Raw genomic sequence first — 6,472 nt, 5'->3', positions numbered from 1 at the left:
GGGGGAGGGAGAAGGAGGAAAGGAGAGGGGTGGAGAGAAGAGAGGAGGAATAGGAGGAGAGAGGGGGGAAAGGATGGGGGAGGGGAGAGGACAGAGAAAAGAGGGACGGAGGGAGGGCAGGAGGGCAGCACCATTGGTTTGCAGTAAGAGCAGCACAGACTGGGAAGAGCGCAAGAGAGGAGAGGGAGGAGGCGTGGGAGGAGGAAGTGGAGGAGAAAGAGAAAGGGGGGCATTGCTATGGGAGGTCCTGAGCAATGACGCGCGTGAACTTGGCTTGGGCTGAACGAAGCCCTGATGCTGCTCCGCGGCGGGCTTTCCCACGCGGTCGGGGTGACCCGGTGATGACTGGGGTCGTGGTGGTGGTCTTTGGAGTGAGAGGCGGTCCCTGGAGCGCCGCCCTCATGGTGGTCACCGGTCACCCGCACCCAAGCCGCAGGCGGGGAAAATAAAAAGCCAGTGGGAGCCGCGGGGCGCCTCCAAGGCGGTCGCTGCTCTTTTGCTGCCCTGGTCCCTGCAGGCTCCCTGCCCCTCCCTCCCGGGACCCACCCCAGGAGCCTTAGGACCTGCCTGGTGCAACCCGGAGGTCAAGTAGAAATCGTGGAGGAAAACACATCATACTGGAAAAGACCTCAACTTACTAACGACGTCTCCCTTTATTGAACGTGTACATCAAAGAGCATTTTTCTCACTCCATTCAGTGAGATTATAACTCCCTCCCCGCTAGATTTATTTAATCTGAGCCAGGAACACTTGGAGCTAGTGGCCTGACTGCTTCTCCCAGCACAGGGACTGACTAGTGAATTGCCACCTCTTCCCAGCTGGCCTCAGGCCTTGGCTATCTAACTTCATTCGCTAGTTTCTATTCTTCCTTGAGGGAGCTTGAGTTCTAGAGAAAGTTCTCTTTTCCTCTAGTTCATATGTGACTTGGCTCACGCTAATTTCTGTGTGAAAGCCGATGTGATGACCTCAGGCCAGGGCCGCTGGTGGAGGGTGATGGTTTAGCTCCCAAGCTCTGACCTGTACAGACCCCCCCCCCCAAGCCACTATTAATAACCGTCGGGGTCAGCGCCACTTGCCTATCTGACCGTCTGCTTTATAATTCTTATTTACGACCCACAACAGGCTGTTTATGATGATCACAAGCTTGGGGAACAGCAGGTGAGGTGCTCAGGAGTAAAAGGTGCTTGTCTCCAAGCCTGAGGGAACTTTGCTTTCCAGGATACACATGGCACGCTCCCTCAACTTGTTCTCTGACCTGCGACTGAACACATAATAAATAAAATGTGATAATAGAGGTTAAAAATAAGATAAGTAAATGAAAAGTCCCGTGGAGGTTCTGGACTTGAGGAGCTTCCCCAGATCTCACTGGTATGTGTGGCAGGGTCTATCTGGACTGGAGATTCAGGGTTGCTTTACCCCATATGTAAAGTCATAAAGGACAGAAAGGCATTTTCCTTTTGATTAAAGCCTGGTTTCCAAACCTAGCAGGTAGGAACAATGTCCCTCCTTGCCCAGAGGACCTGGCCCATTTATTTATTTTTTTAACCTCTGAGAAGTCGTCTCCCACACAAGATTTGAGCCAGCAGGAGACAGGAAATGCACTAGCACTGGGCTAGGAATGCCATCCCTCACTCTTGAGACTGAGACAGGACTGCAGGAAGATCTGGATGGGGACAGATTGATGTGGCAGTGCCACAGCCGCACCGATAACATTAATTCCAAAGCCAATGCAGCACCTTCGCAAGTCTTGATGTGCTGTTCAGTGTGCACTCACCTGACAGTAAAGCTTGGAGCTACCTGCGGTGGGAAGAGCAGTCAGGATGGAATTACCACAGCACATGGACAGTTCGCAATCTAGATGTCTCTCAGGAAAGTCTAGAAGGAGCTACTCCGAAGGTGAGCGTGTCATAAAGGAAGTCCCTTACACAAATACATTTGCAAGGTGGGGACTATTTATTTAATACAGCAACTCCAAACAGAACACCATTTTAATGTGGATTTTTTCATTTACTCCAAACCAGGGCCACATTCATGAGAAGGTTGATTGTGTTTTGTTGGTGTAAAAGAATAATCCCACCGACAAGACTTACTTGGGTCAACCAATGGCACTTTCTAGTCACATTTGTGCAGAGGAGGTTGGTGGTGATAAATAGCTAGTAATTGGGGCTGCCAGGTGCTAATAGATTCCTTTTTGATCTTAGTCTTGGGAGAAAAATTATGTCCTAGACCTGGACCGCCAAAGTATGACAAGAAATGACATCTATGGTCCTGGGTGGCCTATACCAGGAACTGTATAACCAGAGCCTCCTCCAGCCATTTACACCTGTGAATGAGTTTAATCCCTTCCTACATGATGAGTGAAGTCAGTGTCTTCTCAGAGTCTCTTTTCACAAAGCAGAACACCTTTTGTAGAGGAGTGTCTGTGGGCATTACCCTCAGCTCCATGAAGACCTGTTTGCCAGCACACTAGAAGGTTTAATAGGCCCGAACAAGGTTGTGCCTGGCTTCCTGGGCCACCGACCCAGGCTTGGGAATTGATGGCAACAGGATTAGGGTTTCAGGACTCTAGTATGAAAACATGTGGTACTCCCTGGGACAAGAAAGTGACTTCAGCAGATGGTGAGGCAGCACTGAGAGGGAATTGGGAACCAGACTTAATTCTTTTTATGGTTTAATGAGATTCTGTCCTGGCCATAGACAGTCATGTAGCCAACTCACCCCAGGCCTTCTCTTTGTCAAGGGCTTGCAGGGACCAACACAGCGATATTCAGGTAAAATTAGAACTGTGTATGTGGCTGAATCACCGTTGTTAGAGAGACTGGATCCTACATCCCAACTACTCAGCTCCCCTGAGGCCCTGGCTTTCCAGACCTGAGCTTCATAGTAAATTCTCTCTCTCTCTCTCTCTCTCTCTCTCTCTCTCTCTCTCTCTCTCTCTCTCTCTCTGTCTGTCTGTCTGTCTGTCTGTCTCTGTGTGTGTGTGTGTCTTTTCTCTCACAGAATTTTGTGTAAAGTGTTTGACTTTTGTTTTATGTGTATACATGTTTGTCTGCATGCATACATGTGCAACATGTGCATGCCTGGTGCCCGTGGAGGTCAGAAGAGGACATTGGATCCCTGGAAACTGGAGTTACACGTGGTTGTGAGCTGCCATGTGGGTGCTGGGAACTGAACATTGGTCCCCTACAAAAGCAGCAAGTGATCTTAATTGCTGAGCCATCTCTCCAGCTTCGCCTTCTTTTTCTAGTAAAGGTATAAAAACTTTTACTATCAAATCTAGTCTGCCTTTCTCAAAAGAAATGGGGACCAGGGGCACAAATGCTTTCCTGGAATGACGTATGCATGACAGAACCTAGGCAGATTATGATGTACACAGATTTTACACAGCTCCTGATAACAACATAGCATGCCTCATGTCTGAGAAGGCAATCGCGTTTCCCAAGTGAAACCATCCTCCTTGTAAGACATAATACACAGGGTCTGAGTGCTCTCCAAGTAGCAGTGAGGAAAGGCTGTGTCTGCAGACTGTGCCCACACCATGGTGCCAATGTACACAGCTCAGCCTCTTTACCCCGGGTGTACAAGAACTGCTCCATTACCCTACATCTTAACTTTCATTTCATTGTTCTCTCCCCATGATGCTGCTGTCTCCTTTTGGAGCCTGCATCTTGTCACAATCCAAAAACTAACAGTGTCGTTGTATTCTGCAGCTGCGGGGCAATGAAACACGAACCCACATGGGGTTTAGTGGGAAAGGGAGAGAAGGGAGAGGTAGGTGTTGGACAACCGGGAACAGAGATAGAAGGGGGAAGTTAAGAGAAAAAAAGGCAAAGAGACACAGAGAGGACAGGAGAGAAGAGGGAGATAGGAAATGTCCGGTCTGCCCCAGGGGAATAGCAGGAAAGAGAGGAGAGGGGGGGAAAGAGAGAGTGGAAACATAGGAGCAGGAAAGAGAAAAGGGCAGAAAGAAATGAGCGGGCAGAAAGACCATTAAGTGGGCTGGGTCTTTCTCTTAAAGGGGTCCTTTATACCTCCATGGAACCCTGGGCTGACCAGGGTACTGCCTGAGTGCATTCTGCCAGGTGACAGGGGCAGGTCAGCATAATGCCTGAACCCTTATAAACAGCACAGAGAAAACAGGAAATACAGTCTTCCCGGGGCCTTAAAATCACTGGGTAGACTTTGTTTCGTGACTACCACAAACATTATTTTGAGATTTTAAATTATGATTAAATACACACATCATATAAGTGTATAATTTTCACCATTTTTTCATTTTTCATTCTCTTACAGAGAAAATCCACCTATTCACCAGATTCCCTTCTCCCTCTGCACAGTCCCTGAAAGCCACCATCCTGCATTCTTGCTGTGTTCCTTTGACTAGGATCCTTATCTAAGCGAACGTGTGCAACATTTGTCCTTTCTTGGCAATCTTCTTCCACTTGTCACTGTGTCTTCATGCTTCATCATCCATGTTGTAGCATGTGCCAGGTCTGCATTTATCTGAACAGCAGAATCACATTCCACTGTGCAGTGCTGCTTTTCTATCAATCCATCCGTCTACTGATTAACACACCGGCATTCTCAGGCGACGCTTCAGGACACAGTAGTTGGGGAATTCCATGCCTATACTGTGCCCATACAGAGGTCACCATGTCAAGTGAGGACCCAGTCCTAGCCAACCTCTGTTCTTATGAGAGCATCTGGACATGCAGACTCGGGGTACAGAGGAAGGAAGGGGACCACCTTCAAGCTGAAGAGAGACGTCAGGAGAAAGGCAACCTTCGAGCCCTTGATCATCAACCTCACACCTCCAAAACCATGGGAAAATAGATTTCTGTGGTGAAAGCTACCAAGGCTTTCTGTCTGCCATGGTAATTGGTTCTGAAGGAGGCGATACTCATTAAGATAGTTGTGTGCCATTATATTCCTAAAGAGCCTCTTACCTCCCTTTATATTCCTGCCTGCCTTTGTAACTGAAATGAGTGTGCATTTAGAACTCGCTTCCCACCTTTTCTTCCCCTCCAAGAGCTTAAGTCCTTCAAAGAAGCCTATGACCTGACTCTTAAACCAAGGCTGCAGCCTTCTGTTTCTCTAATCCACAGCTGGATTGCTTTGATACTCTGGTCAAAAGGCTCTGTTCTCAATGGGGCTCAGTTCACAGGCAAGCTCCAGGGCAGCCCGCCTCCTCTGCCCCAGACAGTACAAGGAAAGGTGGGGGTCGTGATGAAAAGGCAGAACACTGTGGGGAAGAGGGCAAGAGCTAGGAAAGTCAGCTTTTGTGTGTCGAGGAAAAAGCCTTGATTGGAATGAGGGACTCTGAGCCATTCTGGGGACTTAGCTCACTGGAGACACATGTGCAAATCACTTTCCCAAAAGCTTTAATTGCATCATCTTGTAAACTTGCTTCAGAAGGCCATGGGGGGGGGGGTGAGAATAGGAATCATGGTCACTGTCATGACTACAAGGTCTAGTTTATCAAGAGTCTTTGTCCAAAAAAACCCAGTGGAAACATTTAAAAATGACACTACGTTGGAGTCTGATTAATTTTTCTAAAACACAAAGGATCCTCCCCTCCTCCTTCCCCCACCCCCAATGAGCACCCCTCGGACAAGGTTTGTGCCATCATTACAAGTTGAGCTTTGTAGCTCCTCTAAATGTTGAGCGATTGGCCTGCAGCCTTCAGTAGCTTTTGGTTCATCGACTCTGCTGCATCTGAGTGCTGCTGTGTTCCGGGGTGCTGACCCAATGTTGACTGTACTCTCTGGGTTCCTCAGTCCTGTCCAATTTGACTTCGCTCTCATTCTGTAATCTTCATGTTGAAGCCTAGATTTATAATAAAGACATTTTCTGTGGCTAGAATAGCTTTTATCTTCACCACAGCTATAAATGTGATTTTATAAGGTGAGTTGAGCAACAGAGTTCATGAATGCCGGGCTTGGAAAGATGGTTCATTTGGTAAAGAGCCTCCCATACAAGGACCTGAGGTCCATCCTGAACCCATGTAAATTTCTGAAAACTTATATTCCAGATACTGGGAAAGCAACAGTAGACTGGCCATTTTGAAAGCCCTCCATCAGTGAGAGCACCTGTCTCAGAGAAACAAGCTTTGGGCTGGAAGGATGTCTACGTGGTTGTGAGTGAAGTCTCTTCTTCCAGAGAACCTAACAACACTGTTAACTCCAACTCCAAGGGATCCAACACGCTGTTCTGGCCTTCTCAGGTACTTACACACATGTATCATACATTTATACAAACGGGCACACATAAATAAAAATAAGTCTTGAAAAACAGAGTGGATAGTACCCAAGGAAGAACATTCGGAACTCAGCTCTGTACTTCGCAGACATGTGCACACAGATGCATGCCTCCGTTCTCCTCACCCTCCCCTGAATCAGTGGACGGGAGCTACATAAGCTTGCCCTTGAGTCAGTGGGAGATGGACTCGGTTTAACTGAAGCGATCTGCACGG

The 6,472-nt window shown here is 48.0% G+C and overlaps 1 long non-coding RNA gene across 1 annotated transcript; it reads left to right on the top strand.

Annotated features, from left to right (window-relative positions):
- The first annotated feature begins 570 nt into the window (after positions 1-570).
- Positions 571-5,859, top strand: LOC121138754. The gene is made up of 2 exons (XR_005875612.1): positions 571-1,896; positions 4,294-5,859. It is a non-coding gene; the product is annotated as an uncharacterized LOC121138754 (long non-coding RNA).
- Positions 5,860-6,472: the final 613 nt, after the last annotated feature.

The sequence above is a fragment of the Mesocricetus auratus genome, unplaced genomic scaffold, assembly GCF_017639785.1.
Source record: "Mesocricetus auratus isolate SY011 unplaced genomic scaffold, BCM_Maur_2.0 Super-Scaffold_6730, whole genome shotgun sequence".
NCBI lineage: Eukaryota > Metazoa > Chordata > Mammalia > Rodentia > Cricetidae > Mesocricetus > Mesocricetus auratus.
The sequence above is the reverse complement of the archived record's forward strand: the minus strand, read 5'-3'. Positions and strand labels throughout refer to the sequence as shown.